Raw genomic sequence first — 26293 nt, forward strand, 5'->3', positions numbered from 1 at the left:
ATAGAACTAGCTCTTAGTTTCACTGATCTTTTCTATTGTCTTTTTAGTCTCTATTTCATTTGTTTCCATTCTTATATTTTTTATTTCCTTCTCCCTACTAACTTTGGGCTTCCTTTGTTCTTCTTTTTCTAGTCCCTTTAGATGTAAAGTTAAATTGTTTATTTGAGATTTGTGTTGTTTCTTGAGGTAAACCTGTATTGCATTTAATCTTTTTCCTTAAAACTGTTTTTGCAGCATACCACAGATGTGCTATGTCATATTTCTGTTTTCATTTGTCTTTAGGTGTTTTTGATTTCTCCTTTGATTGCTTCAGTGACCCAATAGTAGTTCAGTAACATGTTGTTTAATTTTCATGTATTTGTAGCTTGTCCAGTTTTCTTCTTGTAATTTATTTCTAGTTTCATACCATTGTGGTCAGAAAAGACGCTTGAATGCTTTTAATTTTCTTAAATTTATTGAGACTTTTTTGTAGCTTAATGTGCAATCTATCCTGGAGAATGTTCCATGTGCATTTAAGAAGAATGTGTATTCTGCTGTTTTTGGATAGAGTGTTTTGTTTCTATCTATTAAACCCATCTTAATAAAAATAATAGAAGTCCATTTTTTAAAATAAAAGTCCATCTTAATAAAAAAAAGGCCTAATGTCATTTAAGGCTGATGTTTCTTTATTGATTTTCTGTCTGGATAATCTGTCCATTGATGTAAGCAGAGCATTAAACTCCTGAACTGCTGTCATTTTCTCCCTTTAGGTCTCCTAATGTTGGTGCTCCTACTGTTGGGTACATATATATTTATAAATGTTATATCTTCTTGCTGGATCAACCTCTTTATCATTATGTAATACTCCTCTGTTTTTTATTACAGTCTTGGTTTTAAAGTTGATTTTGTCTGATATGAGTACAGCTATACCAGCTTTTTTTCCATTTCCATTTGCTTGGAATATCTTTTTCTATTCCTTCACTTTCAGCTTGTATGTGTCCTTACTTCTGAAGTGAGTCAGTATATAGATGTGTCTTTTTTTTTTTTTTAATCTATTAAGGCACTCTATGTCTTTTGATTGGTAAATTTAGTCTATTTACATTTAAAGTAATTATTGATAGGTATGTACTTATTGCTATTTTCTTAATTGTTTTCTGGCTGTTTTGTAGTTATTCTCTGTTCCTTTTCTTTCTCCCTTCTCTTGTGGTTTGATGAATTTCTTTAGTGGTTATGTTTAGCTTTCTTTCTCATTTTCTTTTGTGTATTTACTATACATTTTTGCTTTGTGTTTACCGTGTGGCTCACATATATCATCCTATGTATATGACAGTCTCTTTTAAGTTGATAGCAACTTAAATTTGAACACATTCCCAAATTCTACATTTTTACTTTTCCATCATGTTTTGTTTTTGATATCACATTTTACATCTTATTTTATGTATTTCTTAACTAATTATTATAATTTTAGTTAATTTTACTACTTTTGTCTTTTATCCTTCATAGTAGCTTCGTAAGTGATTAATCTACCACCTTCACTATAGATATACCTTTTAGAGTGAGATTTTTTACTTTCATATATATTAATTAGTGTCATTTCTTTTCAGCTTGAAGACCGTTTAACATTTCTTGTGAGACTGGTTAAATAGTGATGAGCTCTTTTAGCTTTTGCTTGTCTGGAAAACTGTATATCTCCTTCAGTTCTGAATGATACCCTTGCCAGGTCGAGTATTCTTGGTTGGAAAGTTTTTTTTGCTTTCAGCACTTTGAATTTGTCCTGCCATTCCCTTCTGTCCTACAAAGTTTCTGCTGAGAAATTTGCTGGTAACCTTGTGGAGTTTCCCTTATATGTAATAATTTGTTTATCTCTTGCTGCTCTCTTTTTAACTTTTGACATTTTAATTATAATGTGTCTTGGTGTGGAACTCTTTGGGTTTATTGTATTTAGAATTCTCTGGGCCTCCTGGCCCTGGATGTCTGTTTCCTTCCCTAGGTTAGGGAAGTTTTGGGCCATTATTTCTTCAAATAAGTTTTCTGCCCCTTTTTCTCTCTTCTATAATATGAATGTTATACCACTCCATGTTGTTCCATGAAATTAGATTACTTTTATTTTTATTTTTTTAAATTAGATTCCTTTTAAGTAATTTTAACAAAAGAGATTTTTTTGTATGATTTAATATTATGTATAATCCAAAGTTACTGCATTTTACGCTTTGCAAATGTCTTCCATAGGAATTAATTTAAAGGACTAAGGGCTGAACAGTTATAAAAGTAGATTTATTCTTTTAAGTTGAAATTTTCTCTAAATAAATGGAAAAGTTTTTTTTGTTTTGTTTTGTTTTTAAAGATTTTATTTATTTATTTGACAGAGAGAGAGATAGCGAGAGCAGGAACTCAAGCGGGGGGAGTGGGAGAGGGAGAAGCAGGCTTCCTGCCGAGCAGGGAGCCTGATGTGGGACTTGATCCCAGGACCCTGGGATCATGACCTGAGCTGAAGGCAGATGCTTAATGACTGAGCCACCCAGGTGCCCATAAATGGAAAAGTTTTTGACAAGTTGACATATAAGAAGAGACACAACAATAAAACTAAAGGATAGTATTCATGTATTACAAAAATCAGTTTATATTTTAAAATCACATTTTAGACAAAGAAGAAATACATAATAAAAGATTGATTTTTATTGGAAGAAAAAAGCCAAGCAATCATTTGAAATCATAAATGTCTTTTTGATTCAGATAGCATATAATTTAGGAATGACTTAGTGGTGGAAAGGGAGCTTCTTGATTGTTTGGCTTGCCCCTAGGTGGTGATAAAAGCATTGCAAAGTAAAAAAGACAAGACAAAAACAAATGTAAGCAGGATAGTAAGTTCTTTCAGAAGATTCTGGTTTTGATTCTTAGGGATAAAATGACTCAAATTATCTGCTGCTTTTCATATTTTTGCTCGTATGAACAAGGATAATGCCTTTTAAGAGCATTATGTCTGGGTGTTTCCCTCACTCCTTTTCCCCTCTGCTTTTGGTCACCCACTAAATCTGGCACAAATACAGATGGGGACACCTATTTTCTGAACTACCATTATTGACCCACCAAACTTCAATTCTGATATAAGTGTATAATAATGATAATGATGATAAAATAACAAAGACTGCTTAGACTAGGCTATGTTAAAAATTGTTAAATAAGGAATTATATTGCATATTAAATCCTTTGCTTCAGACATAAAGAATCTGCCACATAATTACATATTTTGATTATCACATCACGTTATACCAGAGTTTCATATTCCTTTAAAGAGACATATCATTCAGCTAGAAATCTTCTGAGAATGAAGAAACTGATTTCCAACATGTGTTCCCAGAATTGAACATCAGTTTCTTTTTAACGTGAAAATTTCTCAGGGAAAACCACAGTATTATTTTGTTGCTGTTTTTGAATTCAGATGCATTTCCATATTGTATTTTTAACATGGCATATAGGTTGAGGTTTTTCTCTGTTAATGGTAAGCCTGATACATAATTCATGAGTTTAACAAAATTTGAGTACTTATATGTGGGAATATTATGAAAAAGATCAAACTTAGGAACTTCCTGATAAACAAAAAAGTCTGTCTCTCAGTGTCAGAACAAGATTTTCAGGCCATGGATGATTTCTCAGTAGTATAATTTTGAGTATTCTTCCTCCTTTTCCATTTATTCATTCTTCATTGATTCAAAGTATAGAGAGGGACTCTGGCTGACTTAAATAGAACAAACATTTATTGAAAAGCTATTGAGAGCTCATGGATTTGCTATGAAGATGGAGAATCAGGCTCAGAGAATGCTCAGAGAAAAAGAGGTGTTATGCAACCAGAACCATGGCCCATGGCTAGGACTAGGATGAAGCATGTACAGGCAGTTGCCTTGGGCTCAAAATTTAAGAGGACACCTTCCCAATATTTTCATAAAATATTTAAAAAAATCAAAATCATTGAATCAGGGCGCCTGGGTGGCTCAGTTGGTTAAGCGACTGCCTTCGGCTCAGGTCATGATCCTGGAGTCCCGGGATCGAGTCCCGCATCGGGCTCCCTGCTCGGCGGGGAGTCTGCTTCTCCCTCTAACCCTCCTCCCTCTCATGCTCTCTGTCTCTCATTCTCTCTCTCTCAAATAAATAAATAAAATCTTTAAAAAAAAAATCATTGAATCAAGCTATAATTCATAATAGACAAAATATCAAAATTTTATATAGAGACAAGATGATGATAAAAGATCAGAAACAGTATGAGGCACAGAATTGAGGAGGGGTGTGTGTGTACACGTGTGTGTGTGTGTGTGTGTGGTTAAAGGATGAATCTAATTTGTCTACAGGACATCCAAAGCTGAACACTCTTAATTACAGTTTGGAAGGCTCTTCTGCAACTCAAGATATGGCAGAGCTAAAGATAGGCATTTAAGGGTGTTTTTCAAATAGATGTTACTTCACATCATGGGGAAAATAGAGAACTAGAAAAATTCCAGAAATGGAGGACTGAATCCTGGAGAATGCTCACATTTTATGGGGGGTAGAGGAAGAGAAGCCAGTAGAGGTGAATGAGGAGAGGTTAGACAGGATAATCAGGAAAAAATGCTGTACTGGATACCAGGAGAGGAGACACTCTCATGATTAAGAGGAGTAGAAGAAATAACAGCTCAGCAAAGGTGCAAAATGTTTAAGCAGTCAAAAGCTATCATTTATAAACATTTGTCACATACCAAGAACTGTGCAATACATTTGACATACCTGTCTCTTTTAATCCCTACATAAATACCATACCGTAGGTATTGTTCTCATTTTATATATGAAAAAATACCCCATGACTTTTTTGATGAAATTTGTCATTATCTTTGGGATTGTTTTATTAAATCATAACCCTTGAGGTCTGTGTGTATTTTGTATGGAAAGATTTTGAGAGACAAAGAACTTGCCAAGGTCATGCAACAGTAAGTGATGGATGGGTATGGAACTCAGGTCTGTCTGAATGCAAACTCATGTGGGTACAGCATTTCCTGTCAGACTCATAGTTTTCATCTCTCTTTGATGATCATGATCAACAGTAAAGCTGTACCAATGCAGATGCTGAGGCCCTGACCCTGAAGATTTTGATTCTGTGGGTCTCAGTAAATGTCTGTCTGACCATAGTGCCATAAGGGTCACAGCCTCTCTATTGTTCAACAACTTTATCTACAAAATAAAGGGTTTGGGTCCAATGATAACTAAAGTCAATGATTTGTAATTACATTCTTGTGAAAAGCAGATAGACTGTGACCGAATGAAGTATACATGCATTTTTTTTTCTTTTAAAAAATGACTTTGTAATTTCAGTAAATGAGTTTCACATTCCTTTGTATTATGGACACCATTCCGGTTTTATTCATTTATTTATTTATTTATTTATTTATTTATTTATTTAAGAGAGAGTGCATGACACCATTCAGGTTTTATTTATTTATTTATTTATTTATTTATTTATTTATTTATTTATTTATTTGAGAGAGAGTGCGTGTGAGCCCGAATTGGGGTGGAGTGGGGGCAGAGGGGAGAGGGAGAAAGAGACTCCCTGCTGAGCAGGTAGCCCAATGCAGGTCTCAATCCCAGAACCCTGAGACCTCTACCTGAGCTGAAGGCAGATGCTTAACCAACTGAGCCATCTCAGAGGCACCCCACCATTCAGTTTAGTAGTCAGAAATGTAGTATCACAGTGAAATCATGGAACATATTATTCTCAAGCTCTTAGAATCTGTAAAACATGACCTCTAGCAAATCATTTTATATCAGCACTTGAGTGTAAGATAATGTATGACATAGCCCATCTCCTTTATTATTTAGTCATTTGAGTTATCATTTGTTGCAAATCACCATTTCGCTCATAAAGGAGAGCATCTGCTTCATTAAAGAAGTAAATAAGAGCAAAAAAATTAGCTTGGAAATGAATTTTCTTTTTAACTCTCTCTTAAATGAAGTTCTTACTTAATGTGATAACATTTGGTCTTGATTCTCTTAGTGCAGTTCAAAAAGTAGCCTCTGTGTAGACCATTTTAGTAATGTGCTGCTAGAAAAAAAATAATGTGCTGCTAGTTTTATTTGGCACTGAGCACAACGTCTTGCACAGAGTGGATGGTCAATGTTCTTGGATGTTTGTTGAATGACTATAAAGCAGAGAAAAACAGAAAATAATATTGTAGTTATTTATATGGCATTTTCAAGATACTGAAGAAACTTGATTTCTGTAAATTATACTTATGAAAGTATAATCAGGGACAAAATACAAACATACATAATATCATACTGATATTTTACACTCACAGAAAAAATACAAGGGACTCTAAAATATTTGTATTTTCCCTATACATTCTACAGATCCCTATAATTTATTAATTTAGAAGTAAGTATTATAGTATAATATTAGAATTACATTAATATTGCCTGCGCATGGCAACAAAACAATTTAACAATAGAATTATAAATACAAACTATAAATATTGGCTTTTTTGATGAAATTTATCATTATCTTTGGGATTGTTTTATTAAATCATAACACTTGAGATCTGTGTGGTTTTGTATGAAAGGATTCAAAACACTTAGCAAACATTGAATATTATTTTGGATATCAGTGACAAATGATCCATATGGTAGCAATTGGTCCAAGCCACTTGTACTTGAGACCTTATGAAACTCACGCAGCCTCCCTGATTTCCATTACAGTGCAATAAAAATCACTCTAGCTTTGCACCACAATTCCTACCAAAGACTAACTCCTGTGGGGAAAATTAACAAAGCGTGGCTACTGGAAAATCAGCATCTAAAATACACTTTAAATGTTTTTGGTATCCTGAATCAAGTCTACATTAATTGGTGGTCATGTCTTAAAATAACAGCATATTAGTTGTAAGAACTACCATTTACTGAGAGCTTATTGTCATTCAGCACTTTACATACACCTCATTTAATCCTTAAAACCACCAGGTAGGGTGGGTTTTGTTAATCCTCCTTTGAAGAGTCAGAATTTAACGTTCAGCTCAAACTCACAGAGCTATAAAGTGGAGGGGCCAGAGTTTAAACCCACATCTTTTTGACTCCCAAATCTGGACTGTTAATCACTAAGACCGATGCACTGATAACTTATATTCAGTAGCACTGACCCCTATAGCTGTGAGTGGAGTGATGAGAAACCCAGCCAGTTCTGCTGTCTGATTTGAGGCATCAAACAATGATCTAAGTGGTCTGCATTGTTTTAAATTAGTCCAAGGATCATAATGTACTCTTCACATAATTTTTTTTAATGTGGAAGATTTCAATCTATTAATTCTTGGGTACAAAGATGTAATACAGGGACGCCTGGGTGGCTCAGATGGTTAAGCATCTGCCTTTGGCTCAGGTCATGATCCCAGGGTCCTGGGATCGAGCCCCACATTGGGCTCTGTGCTCAGCAGGGAGCCTGCTTCTCCCTCTCCCTCTGCCTGCCTATCTGCCTACTTGTGATCTCTCTCTCTCTCTCTCTGTCAAATAAATAAATAAAATCTTTAAAAAAAAAAAAGATGTAATACAAACCAGTCCCAGAAATGATGTTGTCTGAAAAGCCATATATTATAAATAACTTGAAAAACTTTGCCAGTTTTCATAATGAAATAAGGTATTTGCATTATTTTCTTTTAGCTTTTTAAAGACATCACTCTATTTTCTTTTGGATTGCATAATTTCCCATGAGAAGTGTGGTGGAATTCCTTCCTGTGTTCTTTGGTATATCTTTCTCTGACTGATTTCAAGATTTTCTCTTTCTCTTTTCAGCAGTTTTAATAGGACATACTTATGGGAGTTTTTTTGTTTGTTGGTTTATTTGTTTTTGTAAGTATTCTTCTTGTTTCTGGGAGATTCTATGATCTGTAATTTCATGTGTTTAATTATTTTTTGAAAATTATGAGCTATTATCTCTTCAAACATTTATTCTGCCCCATTCCCTCCTCTTTTTCTCCCGCTCGCATGCAGCCGATCTTCTTCCCACAGTCTGCTGCAAGTGAGCCAGGACTAGGGTCCCATCTCTCCTTGGAGACACCTATCTTTCTTTAGATTTTATTTTAGACTGTTTACTCTGCAACTTCTGCTCTCTGATGGAGTTAAGGAAAGTTATGATTTTGTAGATTATATGGCTTCTCTTGTTGTTAGAATGGGAGGAAACTCCTCCCCTTTTTACCTCCTAGGCTGAAGTTGGAAGTCTTTTTGACTTTTGAGAAGTTTATGACATTTCCCTTTAAGATGGCCTGGAAGACATCATGGATTTTTTTTTTTACCCAAACTTCTGGTTCTTTTTCTTTTTTTTTTTAAGATTTAATTTATTTATCTGAGAGAGAGAAAGAGAGTGAGACAGTGAGAGAGAACATGAGAGGGGGGAGGGGCACAAGGAGGGAGAAGCAGACTCCATGCTGAGCAGGGAGCCCAAAGCAGGGCTGCATCCCGGGACCCTGGGATCATGACCTGAGCTGAAGGCAGACGCTTAACCGACTGAGCCACTCAGGCGCCACCCCTTCTGGTTAATTCTTATAGAGAAGAAGGTAGAAAACACAATGACTACCTTCTGAATTAACTATGATTTTGCCACAAAACGACAATGCCTCATCTTCAAGGAAGAAAAAAATAACAAATGCAAAGACTTGGGACAGCAAAATAAACCCACTTTGGATTTCTACCCATAAGCAGTGCTGAATGGGCCATTAGGCAGAGATTCTGGGGCCAGAGTTCCAGTTCACTTCTTTTCTCTCCTTACTTTCTCTAGAACAAATTCCCAAAGTAAATATTACCTCACTCCCAGAAGTGACTGATGCTATCTCTGGGTTATTTTCATTGTGAGCAGTTCACCTGGAGGTATTTCTGAATGGATGAATACGTTGATAATCATCATATTATAAACATCAAGTTTTTCAAAAACCAATTTAATTTTTTTAATGAAAAATACATCCTAAATGAATTTTAAAGCCAACTCATTTATTTCAGGGAATTCTGTTTTGCAGAAAAGTAGCATTGGCCTGTTTGGAAAGAGATTGCCTCCGGAAATTCTGAAGTGCCCACTCTTTGGAAGATCAAAGGGCACACACAGCACTGCTAAACTAACTCAAAGAACATGCTATAGCTTCCTTTGGAAAATCAAGGCATACATGCCTTTGCTGATGAGAGGGTTGTTAGAGGAAAGACACATTATCTCAGGATGACGGTTTCGAAAGAAGTGAAATTTGTTTCAAATTTATGAAATTAAAGGCAGCCAGTATTTTATTTTATTTTATTTTATTCTAGCTTTATTTAGGTACAGTGGACAAATAAAACTGTAACTTGGTGGAAATTCTTTTACAGTGTATGAGTATTTTAAATCATGATATAATTTATGACAAATCTATTGGTTTGTGTGGCTACTTTACAAAACAATATTGTATTATTATATTATGTGTATAGAATATATATGTGTATGTATGATACATGTAATATATGTAATATGTAATACACTATGTAAATGTACTCTCTACTCCAAATTTTTTCTCTGTTATCCATCTACTGTGCAAATTGTCTTCTTTTTGGAAGATAATTCATCTTTACAGAGTCTAAATATGAGCTCCCTTTCCAGCTAAGCTTCATAAGACTTGTCCAAAGAGAGTTTCAACTTAGTTTTGAAAAATAAGAACAAAAACAAACACTGTGTATTATGTCTCAGCAAGGAGGTGGCTCAGCAGCCCAGTGGTGTTTGGGCTAATATTCTGCCTAATGCAATCTTCATATTATCAGCCCATCATCAGCTCCTCATCCTTTCAATAATGTAATATAAGTTGCTAAACCCCTAGAGCTGATTGTATCACAAAGGGATTACCCCAGTCCCTTTCTGGGAATTAAGCCTACAGACAAAGGGCAGACAGCTGGGCCACCTGCATCAATTTGACATTGGTTATTTGCTACGTACATTAGTACAATCTGCTGCCACAGAATAGAATTGTAAACATTCTAGCTGTATTCTCAAGACCGTTTTTAAAATATTAACATCCTTCAGTGGGCTTTAAGTACTCAATAATAGAGTTAAATTCAGAGCGACTGAGGGTATAGAAGGAAAACTTAACGAAGCTGGAAAGGGTCTGGATTTTGCAAGGTATGTCTGAGAGTCTTGAAAATTGCAGGCACTGAAATGAACCTTGGCAAAGAACAGGAAGTATCATCCATGAGCACTTAACAGTGATGCCCTTCCCCGCTGATCAGCTTCTTAAGAACTTTTTCCTTCTGTGAATTACCTTACCCTTTGGAAAACTTGATTCCATTTGAAATTGGAATTGCAGTAAACAATGTTACTACTTTTACTTGTATTTCCTGGTTGTCTGATAACCATTTGAACAAAAAGTCACACATTAAAGGGTTTCTGTTTGGGAAATATAATACCCAAAGGGAAGGTTTTCAGATATAATTCAACCTTATTATATTATTAGAATTCACTAGTTGAAACTCATTTACATGCTTGCGTGCAAATACTAGGGTAGCGTTTAAGATACTTTGGTTATTGCCCTATTTGAGAATATGAGCTTCCAAAATGCTGTTGATTCCATGCCTTTCTAAGGTGCTGCATGTAAACCCTTTAATCATTTTTCAGTCTTAGTGCTTCGTGAGAAACTCATCTGTCAAATGGGATTACATTTTAAGAAGGACTATATTTGAAATAGCTTTCCCAAATAATACAATTTGATGGTGCCTATGATGTGCCTGGCAGCGAAACAGGAATCTTATTTCAATTGAACTCTATTTAGGCCCTCAAATCAGGACGTTCCGTTTGACTTTAACACAATAAGTCAAATTGCCCTATTCCTAAAGGCCCAGGACCTGATAGATCCTGGGTGAGCTAAACCAAATCATGTTAAGAGTAACAATATTAATGAAAACAGGAAATTAGACTTACAGTTCTAGAATGAATTTAGATATTCTAGAATAAATTATCCTCAGATATGTTAGGCAGTGTTACATTCTTTGTGTTATTGATAGGCAAAGCAAGAAATATTGATGAATAGATAAGGCTAATCAAACTTTTCCTGGGAATGAAAATCGTTTGAAAACTAAATACCTCTACAGCTGATTTTAAGTCCCTATTGAAAGAGGGGCACCAAACATTTCATTCATTCAAATTTTGTTATAATTTTACCAGTGCAGGTGACGAATGTGAAAATGAATTTTTTTCCCTTAAACTGGTTGAAACTGTCGAATTTGATTTGGGATTATGCTTTAAAAGACATTGTAAAAAAGAGACGCAAATATGCACATCAGTGACAACAAGCTCATGCCAATAATATGGCAGGATTTGTCCCTTATTTCCCAGAATTCTGTTACTTAGTCTGGTGTATAAGGGATAGTCCTCAATTAGTTGTGCTATGTTTTCTCTTGCTTGGTAAGCATTTTTGATCAAACGAGGAATGGCAGAGTTCCACAATTAGATCAAAAGATCAATCCTAATGTACCATTTTCTCCTCACCCTCCTGCTGTAATAAAGTGCTGCAGCTCTCCAGGGGACAACTCAAAATCCTAGGACTGATATTTCTAAATTAGCTGACTCTCTGACCTTGCTGGTAATTGCGTTAGTTTATCAATGTTCAACACAATTTATTACTCTCCAATATGTACCAAAGTGTTTATCTCTCAACACTAACAATATTAAAAAATCTAAACTATCTATTGCAGCAGAAAGAGGCATCCTTTCATTAGGGAAAAACATAAATAAGTGAGAGATGTCACATGACCTGCCTTAGCGCAGAAGAGTTGCAACTCCTAAAGGAGGGTAGCTGCCTCCTCTGGTTTGACAACGTCATGTTCGCAAATTCTGGAAGAAGAAGAGCCAAGTTTTATTTCCATTTGTGTGTGTAGGATACAAGAATGAAATGGGGCTTTCTGCATTGCTAAAGTAATGGCTTCATTCTAAGGAAAATAAATGGCATCAATAAAGCCTTATCAAAGCACTTAGAAGCCACGTGGGTACTCACAAAGTGAGATAGCATCTCACTTTGACTTTCAACATGGTACAGTTTGATGGGGAAAAGCATTAAGTTGGTGGGTCCAATTTTGGGATGAAGGAAGTCAACAGCATTCATTTGCTCCCTTCATCTTAATCATTTCATTATACATTAGTTAAGCCTTGTGTTTGATCAGGATGGTGAACGAGCTGTGACAAAACTCAGTGTATATTAGATAACTAAAGGTAGTGCCATATTGGAGTTTTGCAAAAGAAATGTCTGGTTTTAATGTACTATTGACAAAGAAATTTTGCATGATCTGGCTATGAATGATGTTAATACCCTGCTCAGGTAGAATTAGGTGTGATAAATATCAGGCTGTTCAGCTTTAAATAATGGGCTGCCTTTTACCTACCCTACATCTTCCACCTGGAACTGGACTTTCCTCTTCTGTTTCTTCACAGATGACACAGAAGTTAGGAGGAGTGTAGTCACATCCATCCACTCACCTCCTGCTATTTCCTGTGGAACTGAATCCCTGCATTCATTCCTCACTCATAAGGCATGAGTTTCAAAGGCAGCTTGTACTAGGATAACATTGGTTTGAAGGCTTGCAAAGCACTTGGTATCTTCTTAAAATCTTGGTGTCTTTAAATTATAGTTCATATTATTATTACTATTATTGTTATTTTGTGTTATTAATAATTGTTAGGCTTATGTTCTTTCAAAAGCAAGATTTGTTTTAATTTCTTTTGTTCACCAGCAGCTCATTTCAGTGCAGGAGATAAAGTTCCTCTGGTAAGGGAACTGTTAGATTTGCCTCCTCTCTGCAATTTACTCTATAGAATTTTCTACAGAACTTTAAAATCCATACTTGGAGAATTTTATTGTTTTAATTACATTCAAAAGTCATAGAAATTCTTTTGGTTTTTAAAAGTCCTCAACTCCTCTGACATTCCTTTAGTGTTTGAGTACTATTTATGCTGCATTAACATTGCCAACCCTAACCAGGAGACCCCCAGAGTGTGTCCATTGTGTGCGTTGCTCAAGCTAAACTACACGTGCAATCTGCTGTGGTTTTAGATTTAGATTAAACACTCATTGAGTGCCTATAAGAAGCCAAATTCTGTTCTACTCATTGCATTCTTTCTAATCACCTGGAAAATAGAATAAATAAGTTTTTGTCCATTTGAATATAATTTGATTCAGATGCTTTGATTAGCCTCATAGCATTTTGTTTTAAATAAATAATTATGTTATTTTCATTCAGATAAATTTGAAGGATAAACAAAAGTTATCTTGAGCAATAAAAATATTGTATCTTATAAAAATAGCAGTCTTTATAAATATGAAAGTCCACTTAGAGAAAAAAGGGTGATGAACATTTATTGGCTGTTTATTGTTTGCCTCTAGTATTTTAAATATGTTACCCACTCTCCTAAAAATAATTCAGCATTTATTTTGTGATGGGAACTGTGCTTAGTACAGGGGATGTGGGGGTGCATAAGGTTAATGTTCCATGCATTCAAGGGAATATAGAGCAGTGGGCAAGTACTTTTTTTTTTTTTTTTAAGATTTTATTTATTTGAGAGAGAGAATGAGAGACAGAGAGAGCACGCGAGAGCGGGTAGGGTCAGAGGGAGAAGCAGACTCCCGCCGAGCAGGGAGCCCGATGTGGGACTCGATCCTGGGATTCCAGGAACACGACCTGAGCCGAAGACAGTCGCTTAACCAACTGAGCCACCCAGGCGCCCCAGGGCAAGTACTTCTTATATAATGTTCTACTTGATACAAGAAGTGGTGAATACAGAGTGTTATAGAAACACATAGGGGAATTACCTGGTCCCCATGGGTTAGGAAAGGCTATGCAGACAAAGTAACGTTGATGTGGAGGTCTGTCTTCTGTTTAGAATCCTTCCTTTCACCTTCTGTCCTTCTATCCCCCCTTCCATCCTTTCTTGCTTCCTTGCTTCTTCCCCTTTCCTTTTCACTTTTCTAGATTTTAAAAAATTAAAAAAAAAATTACAAAATCATTATCTGATTTTTATAACATATCTAACAAAGCAGAGACAAATAGAAAGCAAAGGTTAATAAGCTCCTCATTTCCACCCTCATGCACTGTTAGTAGGAATGTAAATGGGAACAGCCACTATGCAAAATAGTATGGAGATTCCTCAAAAAATTAAAAACAGAAATACCATATGATGTAATATACCATTACTGGGTATTTACCCAGAGAAGACTAAAACACTAATTTGAAAAGATGTATGCACTCCTTTACTTATTACAGCATTATTTACAATAGCCAAGATATGGAAGCAACCCAAATGTCCATTGATGGATGAATGGATAGACAAGCTGGGATAAAGAAGATATATATAAATGGTGGGCAATCTAGTTGCTTTGTGACATTACAAGAAAATCTTGCAACAAACATCTTTCTACAGATGTCCTATATGCTACAGCTTTTATTTCTGAAGAATAAATTCCCCTGAATAAAGATGTTTGGGTCTAAGGCTAGGAAACTTTTAGAGCAATGGCCAGATTGTTTCGCGGTTATGGAAATATTTAACAGCAATGTATGATGGTGATTTCATCAACACAGGATCCTATTATTCTTTGTGATTTTTGCCAATATAACGGGTAAAAAGGTGGTGTCTATCTCATTGTTTAAATTTGAATTTCCTCGCTATTCATGAGGATAAGCATGTCTTTATGTTCTATTTATTTATACAAGTTTCCTATTTATGTTCTTTGCCCATTTATCCCTGAGTTGTCTTTTTTTAAAAAAAATCAATTTGTAGAAACTTTTTCCTGTATCAGGGATATTAACCCTTTGCATTGGTTAGAGCCTTCAGCTGGTAACAAAGGAAACTGGCTGGTTTAGGCAGTCAGCAATTTGTTGAAGGATGTTGAGTAAGCTCCCAGCATCAGTGCAAGGGCTTGAGAAACAGGCTGGAGCCTGAGTTCCCAGGAACAACCAGCATATAGGCATTAAAGAACTGGCCTGAGGAGAACATTCACTACGACAGCTGTGGCCTCTGCTGCAGCCATCTCCGGAAAAATCATTTAAACTCTCAGAGCCTGTTCTCTTAGGTGGTTTAGTCTGGGGTCTTAAGACTCATGCAGCTGTACCAGGTGACACAGTTGTGGCCCATCTGCAATGGGGCTGGGAAAGTAGGGTTTCTGAAGGCGGCTTCAGAATGTGGTAAATATCAAATGTAGGGTAAATATGCAAAAGGGCTTGGGCGCCACAAATGATCCATGCCCACTACTCCCTTTATCTCCCTTATTCATTGCAAGTCTTTTTCTCTAGTCTATCTTTTGGCTTTTTGTTTATGATATCTCTTGTCATATAATTACAAAAAAAGATATAAGCAAATTATGTTTTTTTAATTTTATTTTATTATGTTATGTTAGTCACCATACATTACATCATTAGTTTTTGATGTAGTGTTCCATGATTCATTGTTTTCATATAACACCCAGTGCTCCATGCAGTACGTGCCCTCCTTAATACCCATCACCAGGCTAACCCATCCCCCCACCCCTCTCCCCTCTAAAACCCCCAGTTTGTTGCTCAGAATCCATACTCTCTCGTGGTTCATCTCTCCCTCTGATTCCCCCCCTTCATTTTTCCCTTCCTTCTCCTAATGTTCTCCATGCTATTCCTTATGTTCCACAAATAAGTGAAACGATATGATAATTGACTTTCTCTGCTTGACTTCTTTCACTTAGCATAATCTCCTCATCCCATGTTGATGCGAAAGTTGGGTATTCATCCTTTCTGATGGCTGAGTAATATTCCATTGTATATATGGACCACATCTTCTTTATCCATTCGTCTGTTGAAGGGCATCTCGGCTCTTTCCACAGTTTGGCTATTGCGGACATTGCTGCTATGAACATTGTGGTGCATATGTTTTTAATACATTTTATAGTTTTAGAAGTATAGACAAAAGCTACAGATTTTGGTGTATTTATCCTGCATAAAGACAGCTTCCCAAATTCTCTTATTATATAGCTTGATACTATAGTTTCATGGGTCCAGTAAATAAATTCTTGTTGTTTACTTTCTAATATTTATACTAATAGGTATTTTTAATCTTTTTGAGTAAGTGAAAAATCTTCTAAACAATGTGAAATTTGGTAGAAGTTGGTATTATCTCTGTCTTATTGTTAATTTTGGTAAAATGATTTAAACATGTAACTATTATGATTTTTGTATGGTTTTACAGTAGTGTGTATCACATTTAAGTGATGTCCTTCTATTTCCTTTATATTTAAAATTCTTAATGAAATAATTGCTGATTTTTCAAGTGTTTATTCAACATCTATCGATATAATCATATGGGTCTTCTTATTTAATTTTTTGATGTGATTATGTTGTTGAATCATTTATGTATTCCTGGACTTAACCCTACTTGTCATAGTTGTTATGGATTCAGTTAGTTAGTATTTTATTTAGAATTTTTACTTGTATCCGAAGCCAAATTTTTATCTGTATTTTCTATTTTGTACTGTTTTATCAAGCTTTGATTCCTGTTAGTGACTTTCAGGATTGTTTTCCTCATTTTTCATACTGAATTTCCTTTGTTCTCCAGTTCCAAAAAATAGAAGCTAGATGGAGGGCAATTTTGTCTCTAGACAAAGAAACTTGATTTTTTTTTTTTTTAAGTCAGCACATTTTTATTTAAGGAATTTTACATGTGATTCCTTCCACTGTCATTCACAACACTTCCTCCAAAGTCAGGATCATAATCTTCAAAATAGCCCTTTTAAAAAGAATTTTTGTTCAATCTACATTTGTCAGTCCAGAGTTCTTTCAGTTGGGCTTCTTTGAGTGCTTGAATATGGACGTACTTCAAAAATTCCCCACCTATAATCTTTGGGATCCAATTTCTTTACTTTAAGGCCCTAGAAGTCAAACTGTAGGAAGTACATTTATTGCCATTTTGGCAAAGGATCTAAAATTATTATTCCTTCATGGAAACCATGAGGTATTGTGTTTATCATCAATTGAATTATCTGAATTTATTGCAGAGGGGACATTCCTTTGACTTGGAGATTTGAGCCAGATGACTTGTGAGGTCCCATTCAACCCTAACATTGACAATTATTGAATTACATAGGTGTTAAGAGTGTGGCCTCTAGAGTCAGATTCCTGGGTTTGGATTTGAGCTCTAATTCTTACTAGTTGTGGCAATTTATTAAGTTTCTTCATTTTTCCAACAATAAGGATCAAATGAAAAGGTCTACATAAGGTATTTAGTGAAGTGTTTGGCATATGATACACACTCTGTAAATACTAACAAGTAAATAAGGTGGTGGAAACTTTCCATAAAGTTATCAGAAAGAGTACTCTTTATTTACTTTTAAGATGTGGTTTGTGTATGAAAGAAAGTTACTCTTCTCATATTATGGTGTTCTAGAGAGTGTCTTCCTTCACATAATCCTTACTCTTTTTTTTTTTAAAAAAATCTACCTGTTTCTTAAATGGTGTTATTTTTCAATGTCTACTTTGGATGCTTTTCCTGCTCTGCACGTATTCTCTGGGTCATTTCAAACACTCTCTTGGCTTTAATTATCATCTATTTGCTGATGACTCTCAAATAGCTCTTTCTTCTGAGCTTCTGGCCTATATATCTGAACTGCCTACTATATGTTCCCACCTGGAGATCCCACAGGCTCCTCCATTACAATACAACCAGAATGAATCCACCATCTCTCCTAAGATGTTCTTCTGAGATTCTCTTCCTCTCTCAAAGAATGATGCTACTATCCTTGTTCAAGCCAGAAATCTGGACTTATCCTTGACCATTCCACTCTCTCTCCCCACCCCACCTCTTAATTCCCAAGTTCTAAAATATTTTTTAAAGCAGTCCATCACTCTCCACCTTTGGTGATACCTCTCTAGTTTTGGAAAGCATTAACAGGACCTCCCTTTTGTAATGAGACACATTTTTGAAAATGCAAATCTCTGATGGTTCAATCTTGATACTTTAGAATCATTTTGTCTCAACCCTCCAACTTTTTACTCCAGCCCTCATGAATAATTTCTTTTAGTTACTTGAGCAAACCATGCTCTTTTTTGGTTCTGTGTCTTTGCATACTGGAATTCCTAACTGGAATAGTTTCTTCCTGTTTGTAGACTAGCTTACTGTTCTTTATCCTTCAGGTCTCTGTTTAACAAAAGCAATACCAACAATAATGTCAATGAAGGCAATGGTAATGATAGCAAACAGTTAATGTATACTTACCAAGTGCCAGGCACTATGATAAATGTTTCGAATACATCATCCCTCTTCATCTTCACTACAAGTCTGTGGGGGCTTCCCATTCTCACACTTGAAGAATCTGAGGCTTAAAGGGTTTCAATGATTTTCCCAAAGAGATGGAGCCTGTATGTGGAGGAGTTAGAATTTCAGTGTAGGTCTCTCTCACTCCCTCCAGAGCCTGTTCTCTTTAGATAGCATCTAGTAAGGACTAGGTCATTTCTCCTTTATGTTCATGTACACTGCACACTGTCTCTATTTGTCTTAGTCCATCTGGGCTCCTATAACAAAATACCCTAGAGTGGGTGGCTTATAAACAACATTTATTTCTCATAGTTTTGGAGAATAGGACGTCCAAGATCATGTATTGGCAGATTTGGTGTCTGGTGAGGGCTTCCTGGTTCATAGATGGCTGTCTTTCCATGTCTTCATGTAGCTGAAGGGGCTGCGGAACTTTGTGGGATCTCTTTTATAAGGGCACTAATCTGATCATTCATGAGGGCTTCATGACCTAATTACCTCCCAAGGCCCCACCTCCTGATACTGTCACCTTGGGAGTTAGGATTTCAACATATGAGTTTGGGGTGCGGGGGGCACAAGCATTTAGACCATAGTGCTAGTCTAACACCCTTACACACCATAGTGTAACCATTTGTTCCATTCTCTGTGCCTCCAACTAGTTTGTAACCTTTGTAAAATCAGGGACTGTTTATCCTTGTATTCCCGGCTCTGAGCACAGTGACTGGCACATAGCAGGTGCTTAATAAATATTTGACATATAACCCAGATGTCTTAGGGCTTCACTGTCCTTTGGCCATCCATAGTCTTTAGAGGTCTAGCATTCCTCCTCCATTTCCTTCTAATTCTAGCAGTATTTACTCATGGTCCCTTCTCTCTGCTTCAGCATTGTAGCTTGCCATTTTGGTTAACCGTAAGTCCTATCTTCAGCTTTTTTCTCTCAAAAACTCCTAGCTCACTTATGATATCATGAGTTTGTCAATTTCGCTGACGTCTTGAGGACTTCTAGGGAGGACCATGCTACTCCCTCACCATCTCCCATCCTTTTTCTTTCTGTTTTCCCTCTTAGGCTATAGTGTCTTGAATCCCCAACTCACAACTCTCCCTGTCATGTTCAACATCCATGTAGGTATGACTTTTTATGACTTCCTGGAATTCTGTCAATAAATATTTCGCCATTCCATTACAGTTGAATGAATGAATGAGTGAATAAAGGTGTAAATGAGTGAATAAATCCAGGCTGAAGATTTGAGCTTAGACCTACCTTATATGATTTTAAGCCATCCGACAAAACTTTCTTTGAGGCTGGATGATTGAATATAATGATATACCACATCTGGCAAAAACATTTATATTTTTATGGGTAAATTCTATTTAGCTATCCTTTCAGTACTATATTATGAGAGAGAATTGTTTGTTTTTTCAAAGTGTATGTTATTTATTGTGGGCTCTGAGATGGGGGAATGTGTCCTATACTTCTTTGTGCCTGCCACATGATTTAGCAACATGCCTTGTGCAGAGTAGGCACTCACTTAATAGCAAGTTGATTGATTGAATAATTATTTCACCTATAAACACTTCTGTAGTACATTACCTGATGAGTGTCTATTTCAACATGACGATGGCTATGACCTTCGTGTAGTTCATTAGCAAATGAGAAGTATCCTCATTTCCATGGAAGGAAATGAGAATATAAAAAATGTGGTTCTATTTGTAGTGCCATTACTGTCTCACTGTTTGATGAAGAACAAATTCTTAACCTTTTAATGCTACCAGTTACCTATGACTCTGATCTCAAGGGCTACTGCAATACCAAAATCCTGGGGAGGATAATATAATAACCCTGACCTATTTGAAGGGATAAAAATAGGCCACAAATGAGGGAACTCATTGGCCAGAATTAATCAGTAGTAGAGGAGAGGTGAGGTCTTTAGAAACAAACAAGCAAGCAAAGAAGCAAACAAGCAGTTTCACAATCACATTTTGTAATCATAACAGTTCCCTCTGAGAATACCACCATTTTGCTGATAAGGACACTGAGGTTGAGAAATTTTAAGTAATTTGAGCCAAATCCTGTAGCTAGTAAGAGGCAGCCATTTCTCATTTACTGTTATCTCCCTCCCCCGCCCCCACATCAACCCATTATTCATTGTCACTTTCTCAGTTTTGAAATGTTTGTGGTAGGATGCCTAAAGCTATGACATCCCAGTTGCTTAGGAAAAGGAAAACAAAATTACTCTGAACTGAAGTGGCAGCTGACAATGAGAAACCTGTTCATAAAACCTTTGAACATTACCTAATGGTATGCGTCTAATGTGCGTTTACAGAACCATATTTCTGTGCCAGGCACTGTGCTGTGTCCTGGGACATAAAAAGAAGAGGGAAACAAGCTCTCTGTCTTTCAGGGGATTCTGGGTCATGAAGGGTGAGAAGATTCTCAGGTGGACAAGGGAAGGAAAGGCATTCCAGGTACACTGAAAAGCAGGTGCAAAGGCAGCCAATAGGCAGGTCTGTGCATTTAAGGGCTGCCAGTGTTTCAGTCTAGCTGGAGGGCCAAGGGCCATTGCAGAAGCAAAAACACTGGAGAGTGGAAAGACAGAGACAGAATCAAGGAGAATCTTGAATTGGGTAATTTGGCTTTACCTGGACTTTACCTGTAGGCAATAGAGAACCAGCGAAGAATTATAAGCAGGAGACTCTTAGGATTGAATTTGTATTTTAGAAGCAGTGTATGGGTATTGAAGAGGAAAATGGGTCACAGATAGGTAGTGGAGGTGGGAGAAAGAATGGAGACTTGGGGTATAGGAATATTTTGCCGTGAGTTGGAATCTGAGGCCACTTTCCCATTGGCAGATAAGTGGGAGATCCTATATTATGAGACCTACTCAACCATTTGATTTGGGTAGTGGATGCAGGAAAGTTGGTACATTTAGTATTTTAAAGTTATCACTGAGTAACAATTCTAGTTGCTCTTTCTTCTAAATTAAAGTTTACCCAAGTGATTTTATGGCCTTCTTTGTGCTAAGATAGTGAAGTTTCTTCTTGTGAAGTAATGTCTTTTCCTTATTTGCTTCCATTGACTGTTTAAATCCTTTCTCCCATTTACCATTTCCATCGTAACTGTCCTGTGTTTGCTCCTAATGTGTTATAATTCTTCATAATCTGGTCTTCACCTGATTCTGATTCTCTTTAATATTTCTTTTTCCTCCCTTGAGGAAAGTATATCCATTTTTGGTTTCAAATGCTCATCACCTTTTGTAAATATTAAGGCAACGATTCAATTTAATTTAAAAAATAATGTTTTTCTTTTTCTTCTGTCAATAAATTATCTTTGTCATCTTTTAAAGCTGTATTGTCTCTTTTTTGTATGTGTGCTCTTGTTGTTCTGTTTTGTTGTTCCCCAGTGGATGTAAGAATATATATTGATATAGTGAAAAATGTGGAAATAAAAAAAAAACTAAGAAGAATTTAGGGTCGTATTCCTATTTTACAGTGTTTACTAGTGATCTATTTCAAAATAAAACATATATTTTAGTCCTGATGAATCAAATATTTAAGAAACATTCTTTAAGAGGAGAAATATACATGGAAAAAATCACTACCGACCCTGAGAGGCCTCTTTGAAAGATTCTAGCCATGTATGATTTAACTTCGATTTAATCCTGCTTCTTCTACCAAGGGTTATCATAGTGAGCATTGCTCATGAGGGTTCTGGGAGTATCAACGAAGGTCAGAGATCAGAAAACACAAGATATAATATTAGATAAAATATTAGCAGTCCTGGAAATATTCACAAAGTCATACATTATGTTAGAGCTACTGTATTCCATGTAGGAAAATGAAAATGGGAAATTGTACAAGCCACTTTCTTTTTTATTACAGAAATTAAAGGTCTAATTTAGAATTGTGAATTTATCTAAATAGCCATTAATACCATTTTATTAGTTCAGGTACTCAGGGTATGAACATATAAATATAGCAGGATTTTTATAGAGTCTGCATTAGTAATTAGTTATTCAGTATATGTATGTCTATATATTATATAGGTTTTTAAAATTTACAGAATTACAAAGATGCTCTGAGCAGCCCTTCAAGTTCATGTTAAAACATGTTTATGAGGGTGCCTGGGTGGCTCAGTTGGTTAAGCGACTGCCTTCGGCTCAGGTCATGATCCTGGAGTCCCGGGATCGAGTCCTGCATCGGGCTCCCTGCTCGGCAGGGAGTCTGCTTCTCCCTCTGACCCTCCCCCCTCTCATGTGTTCTCTCTCATTCTCTCTCTCTCAAATAAATGAATAAAATCTTTAAAAAAAAAAAAGAAAAGAAAGAAAATAGGTGCTTCGGGGTGCCTGGGTGGCTCAGTTGGTTGGGCGACTGCCTTCGGCTCAGGTCGTGATCCTGGAGTCCCGGGATTGAGTCCCGCATCGGGCTCCCTGCTCGGCAGGGAGTCTGCTTCTCCCTCTGACCCTCCTCCCTCTCATGCTCTCTCTATCTCATTCTCTCTCTCAAATAAATAAATAAAATCTTTAAAAAAAAACATGTTCATGAAAATTACTTACTAGATACATCTGCTGCTTTCTCTCTGCCAATCACGTGATAGTGTGTGATGATACTGGTAGTAATGATGATGGTAACAGCTGCCAGTTCTTTGTACCTAACAAGCATTTGGCACTTTCTGCCATATATGCACGGTGCCACTTAACCTTCCCAACCCTGCAATTTAGGCATTACTCCCATTTTACAGATGAAGGAAAAGAGGCACAGGGAGATAGAGGTACTTGCCCAAGGTCATGTAAGTCTGTAGCAGAAGTAGGAGTAAAAATCCTGCCTGTTGCCAAAGGTTATGCTCTTCTGTTGACCACAGGCCATTAGTCATAAAGGAGCACTGACTTTGAACAGAGGTAGAGAGTGACTCCATTTAACTCATAGTAAGATGGTAGATTTTTTCCACTGAAGTGTTCACAAAAAATCCTGATGAGGACTCTGCATAGTTTCTTTCTGTGTTATATGACCCTGAGGGTCATTATGTACTTCATAAATATCTAAGTCTTGGACAAAATGATCTCCCTTGAGCTTACTTGAGAATTTGTGCTTACACTTGTAAAAGTGGAGAACTAAATCATTATTGATTCAGTAAACTTGATCAATCTGGATTATTTAGGTTATTTCCTTTCCTTGTTTTACTTTTTTTAACTTAAAAAATTTATAAATATAACATATATGCAAAAGATTATAAATAATATGTATATATAGTTTAAAAGAATTAAGAAGAGGAACATCCACATACTCCCCAACCCAGTTTACCAAATAGGACAATACCAATATCTTGAAGCTCTTGTTTGCTCTTTTGGAATGTCTCTCTTCTTCCCTCTCTGAGTGAACCATTATCCTAAATTGTATACTTAACACTCCCTTGTTTTTCTTCATGATTTTACTCTATGTGTAGGTATTTCTATACATTTATTGTGTTGTTTTATTTTTGAACTCAACATTAAGCTTTTGAGATCCATCCATTATAATGCTCTTAATTGTAGTTTTTCATTTCACTGCATAGTATTTTATTAATATTATGTGTGGTATTAATATATGACAATCAATCCCTTCTATTATCAATAGGCATTTGGATTTTTCACGTTTTTGCTGCTCCATATATCATTGTATTGAATATTTTTGTACGTCTTCTGATGCACATATGCAAGGGTTTCTCCAGAGTATTTGTCTGGGAATTCAGTTGATAGTCATACTGTATATGAGTCTTCTAATTTAACAGGCCATGCTGAATTATTTTCTAAAGTGGTTATACCAGTTTTCATTCTCTTTTTATATGATTATTGGCCATCTATGTTTCACTTCTGCCAAGATGACTATTCTGTTTAGTCCTCATTTTTCTAGTAACTGTTAGTCTTTTGCTCATTATTCCCTTCCCAGGAATCAAAAAAATGTATTTGGATGTGAATCCTTTGTCGGTTGTATGTGTTGTCTCCCAGTTTTTGGCTTGCAAAATAAGAACTTCATTGCACCAAGTCTCTCCTTCCTTTCTGCTAGTTAGAAGTCTTGGGTAACAAAGTGGGAAAGGACAAGCAAAGAGAGTTTAAAAAGCTGACCACATGCCTTACCTGGCCCAGCTTTCTTCCCTCTGCAGGTCTCAAATGAAGATATAACTTGAGATAAAGATGGAAATTTTGACAGCTACATGGGATTACACATTCAAAGGGTAGAGCTGAGAGCACCTTTGGTGACTTAAAATCAGTATAGATCTTTGAATTACCTCATGTGACGAGCATAGTCATGGAACTGCCCAAGCTTTTATCCAAAAGAGGGGAAAAATCTTTCTTTGCAGCATATATTTTAAAGGGCTAGTAGGATATAAAATTAACTTCCATTATGATTAAATCCCACATGTCCTGATTATTCAATATACACATTCATCCAACACGTATTTGCTGAGGACTTATCAAGTATTGGGCACTAAGCTAGGCTGATGGGATAGAAGGGAGCAAAGTAAGCACTGCTTCTGGTCTGGGGGAGCCTATCACCTTGTGTAGATCAGAAAATCTTTGGCAAGGAGAAAGTGATTGGCCAAATCTCTCCTCAAGTCGCTGGCAGAACTTTGACAATGTTGCTTGTGGGAAAAAAAAATGGCTTCAATGACTAGCCACCTTAGTCTAAATTTGTATGGAGGTAAAACATAGGCCAAGGCTAAGAGGATGTTTTATGCCTCCCGCATCTGCATATTATGTTTCTCTATACATGAAGGAAATTAACCAATGGCATGTGAATTTATTCATTATCATACAATGATTTAGTTAGTTTTAGCTGTATCATGAGTTAATAAGTTGAAAATCTCAGTGGACTGGTGGCAATAGAATATAATTGTAACTAATCACATTCTCAGAAACTAATCATATTTAATGTCAATGAGCATAGCCCTTTCTGCAGATGATCATAGTTTAATTTCAGAAGCAAGAATACTAACAGAATTAAATGGGAAACCAATAACAGTTCACCGCTGACAGATTAGTGTCAGAATACAGGGACTTGGTTGTAGGTATAAGGAGAAAAATTTACAAATATGTGCAATTTAGGATAATAAAAGTACTAGAAGAGAAAGTTGTAGTAGCTTTGACATCATTGAACAAATACAACTAGGCATGTACTGTGTGAAACTCCTTTGAAAGTGAGTGAAATCAGAATATTGAAGTTTTGGGCAGGATACTGAGTTACAGTAATTGCTGCATCCTGTTGGATGTGTTGGACCATATGCAGACTTTACCAAGGAGACATCAGAAAATTGATTAGAAATCTCTTGAACTACCCTATCCGTTGAAGATATAAAATTATTGAGAGAGTAGAGATAGAGCTATTTGTGACTTTTTTTTTTTTTTCTAGAGAGTGCCGCTCTGTGCATCCTGTCCACTGTAGAGGAGAGGGACATAGATGATGGTGGCTATTTCCTATGCCAAAGCCTGGGAAAAAGGGCTTCCTTAGGTTTATCCATAACACTTACTGCATAGTTCTTTGTAGTTGGGTATGCACTTTGACATACTGCCTTGGAAGTTCAGATGGCAGCAGAGATGGATTCCTACATTGTTTTGGCAGCAGAGTGAAGGAACATGACCGCTGGGCAGAGCAGATCTGCCCCCCAAAGTTGGTCAGGACACAGGTAAATGAATGTTTCCTTTGGGCAAGATGAGAGGGTCACATGGGAGAAAAAAACTGGCCTAGGACCATTTTAAATTCTACTCAGTGAATACAGATAATCTGAGAATTGCTTTAAAATACCCCCAGGGGTGGGTTGAAATGTGCTGATAATTGTTGAGGCTAGATGACTGGTACATGGGGGTTCATTGTCTCATTCTTTTTACTTTGGGAATGCTTGCAAATGTCCATACCATAAAGTTTAGAAAATTCTGCTCAAGGACCTCTGTGGAAAGGCAATGGGATTCCAACAGAGGAAGTCTGTTTGGCGAATACCTCCCAGGACACTGGGGACTGAGAGAGCACAGCGGTTGGACGAGTAGAACACATTGTTCTTGTCAAAAGAACTTCAGG

At 36.4% G+C, this 26293-nt stretch overlaps 1 long non-coding RNA gene across 3 annotated transcripts in view; it reads left to right on the forward strand.

The window, feature by feature from the left end:
* Positions 1–26293, forward strand: part of LOC118009313 — a 203435-nt gene that overhangs the window by 123828 nt on the left and 53314 nt on the right. For all 3 annotated transcript variants that reach the window (XR_004678879.1, XR_004678878.1, XR_004678877.1), the window contains one exon: positions 25631–25904. This is a non-coding gene — a long non-coding RNA (uncharacterized LOC118009313). The remainder of the gene's footprint in view (positions 1–25630; positions 25905–26293) is intronic.

The sequence above is a fragment of the Mirounga leonina genome, unplaced genomic scaffold, assembly GCF_011800145.1.
Source record: "Mirounga leonina isolate KUSES-001 unplaced genomic scaffold, KU_Mleo_1.0 Mir_127, whole genome shotgun sequence".
In the NCBI taxonomy this organism is placed as follows: Eukaryota; Metazoa; Chordata; class Mammalia; order Carnivora; family Phocidae; genus Mirounga; species Mirounga leonina.